Source organism: Glandiceps talaboti, chromosome 21 (assembly GCF_964340395.1).
Source record: "Glandiceps talaboti chromosome 21, keGlaTala1.1, whole genome shotgun sequence".
NCBI lineage: Eukaryota > Metazoa > Hemichordata > Enteropneusta > Spengelidae > Glandiceps > Glandiceps talaboti.
The window spans coordinates 5510376-5513840 of NC_135569.1; positions in this window are offsets into that span (position 1 = coordinate 5510376).

Consider the following 3465-nt stretch of genomic DNA (forward strand, 5'->3'; position numbering starts at 1 on the left):
TAAAACGATCGGGGAGGGGGGGGGGGGGTTGTCTCTTTACTCCAGTGATACATACATACATACATACATACATACATACATACATACATACATACATACATACATACATACATACATACATACATACATACATACATACACACACACACACACACACATACATACATACATACATACATACATACATACATACATACATACATACATACATACATACATACATACATACATACATACATACATACATACATACATGTATACATACATGTATACATACATACATGTCTATACATCAACATGCACAACAGTCGTCATTCCCACCCACCGTCACAATCACGACCACCACCACCACCACCACCACCACCACCACCACCACCACCACCACCACCACCACCACAACAACAACATATATTTGCGGGTCCAATCTTGGTCATAAAAACAAGACACTTCTTGATCACACTACAAATATTTTACATTTACGCTTTTTTATAATATTTGTGTAAAGTGCCTTACGATTGATTCCAACGCTGCATCGCTTTTGCAAAAAACGTCTCTTTATGTCCTTTTTGTAAATTAATATGCATATATTTTGTGTCCAATATCTGCATATTTGTAAAACATTGTATTGAATATAATGTTCTTTAGAATACGATTTAAGTAATGAATGTTCAGATGCAATTTATGGAGTTTTCTTATACTTAGGCCATTGTCTTGGCACAACTCACAAACAAAGCACATTACTAACGTCAAATTGCAACTCAATTTGGTTGCAAGAATTTCAGCTATATGCGCGGGAAGTCATGCGCGATCACTTGTGCATGAGTATGGTAGTTGACAGTTGTGCCAAGTTTATTTCTGGGTCATTGACACTGAACTTATTCCTTCAGCTTAAAAATGAAAAACTACTCTTAAAGAGTAATATGTACTCGTAGTTTCAAGTAGGATTTCCAGAGATTTTGAAAAGAAATCATAAACAAAGTTGTAGAAAAGCCAAATTCACCTTTTGGGGTTGAGAGTTGGGGTGTTTTCCGTTTTTGGATCTGGTTAGTTTGCAAAATTTGATTTGGCGCCATTTCGATTGTCATTTACAAAATTTTGTAGTGCCATATTTGGTGACAATGACGTAGACGTTGGAAAGCGTGTTGACGCAGACTCTGTAGATACTGTTTTCTTTAAGTCTTTAAGCTCCGTCAATAGGGAACTTGCAATCCAAACTGAGCATGCTCAGACGCAAAGGACTATGGGATTATCTGTGGTTATCGCAATACCTTAATCAGGAGCTACTGATAAAATAAACCTCCCACAATGGTCTGGGTAAATATGAATTGATCATTTGTGGTCAAAAACAATGTAACATTATTGTTTACAATGCTATTTGATTAGTATTTATTATCACATTTCCCATGATGCAACATTCAACATGGCGGGTTTGCAAATTCCCTATTGACATTAAAATTATATGTATCGAAGCTCGCAAACTGAAATGCACTTTTACCATCTCGGTGGGTCATAAAGATCATAACTATTAAGGTTTGGTCGACAAAATGGCGAAGCACAACAACCAGGGAGTCATAAACTTTGATACATGTACATGGTCATTGGGTAAAGGGAAATATGGATGTAATTTGCATAATTGTCCAATTGCAGATACATAATCAAATACAAAACATGGCCCTTCAGTACATTCATGTTTTACATTTTACCCAGGATTCATTGCGATTGAGCCCCTAGCCTTGCTTAAAAATCAGCAAACTGTTTTCAGGTAGGAGAGGAGTTGAAAAGACAAGAAACCGCGAGACATTTTGCTCTTGATTTTCTTTAAAGTGTTAACGTTTCAAAAGAAAGTGCACACCAGAGGTCAGGTCGAATTGTGAGGTAAACATACCATATTCACATTAATACTGTACTTATCTTTACTTTGAGTTAATTGTTAATAAGTTACCAATTTTCAGATTTATATTGGCTAGAATTTCACTCAAGACTAACTAGTTTTCCAAAGATTTTTCAAAATCAACTAATAAAGTTTAAAATGTTCATTACATGACAGGTTTAAGGTTCTTTCTTGTATTTCAATTAAGTCATATGAATGACAAATGGGGTGATCAAACCGTTGATGCATGGTGATATTTCACTATATATGTAAGCGACTGGTGCAGGCAAAGACCGAACTGTAATTAATTTCACCAAATTATTAATTGTTCCGGGTGTAAAATGATGTAATGTATGAAATGTATAATTTAAAAATAATTTTTATTAAAAACAAAATTGATAACGAATAAATTGTGAGATATGATAGATATGTGTGTCTATATTCATCTTTTGGCTTTGTTGAGAGAGAGAGAGAGAGAGAGAGAGAGAGAGAGAGAGAGAGAGAGAGAGAGAGAGAGAGAGAGAGAGAGAGAGAGAGAGAGAGAGAGAGAGAGAGAAGAGAGAGAGAGAGAGCGAGATATTTGAGAGAGATTAATGAGAGAGAGATAGAGACAGACAGACAGACAGACAGACAGACAGACAGACAGACAGACAGACAGACAGACAGACAGACAGACAAACAGACAGACAGACAGACAGACAGAAACAGAGAGAGAGAGATACAGAGAGAGAGAGAGGGAGGGGGGTATAATGAAAGTGAAATTAAGAAGATGGGACAGGAATCATGGAGAGACAGGAAAAATAGTACGGGAGATGGAAGGAAAAATCAATATTTTGAAATGGGTCATTACATTCATTTATTTTGATATCAGAGTTACTGTGATGTTATACATTCTAAGATCAATTTTATGATTATCCCGATTGTCGAGAGAGGGACAGAGACAGAGAGACAGAGAGTAATACATATACATACCCTTACAGACAGACAGTTAGATAGATAGACAGACAGAGAGAGAGAGGGGCAGACACACACGCAGAGAGAGACAGGGACAGAAACAGAGAGAGGGACAGAGGGAGAGACAGACAGACAGACAGACAGACAGACAGACAGACAGACAGACAGACAGACAGACAGACAGAGAAACAGATACAACGCGCGTGCGCGTATGTATGTGAAATAGAGAGCGACACATAAAGCCGTTGTAGCTGGCCAGAGAGAACAGAGATAGACACACACACACACACACACACACACACACACACACACACACATACGTACGTACGTACGTACGTCCGTGCATGCATGCATGCATGCATGCATACATACATACATACATACATACATACATACATACATACATACATACATACATACATACATACATACATACATACATACATACATACATACATACATACATACATACATGTTGTTCTGGTAGTCTGGATAAAAATTAGACATATCAATAGAAGGACGAAGGGAGGTAGAGATGGAAGGGGGGGGCGAGACTGCAGACGAACAGACAGACAAACTTAGTGAGAGACCGGTGAGTCATTAGAAATGTACTTTGACAGCCTACATGGATGGCGCATATA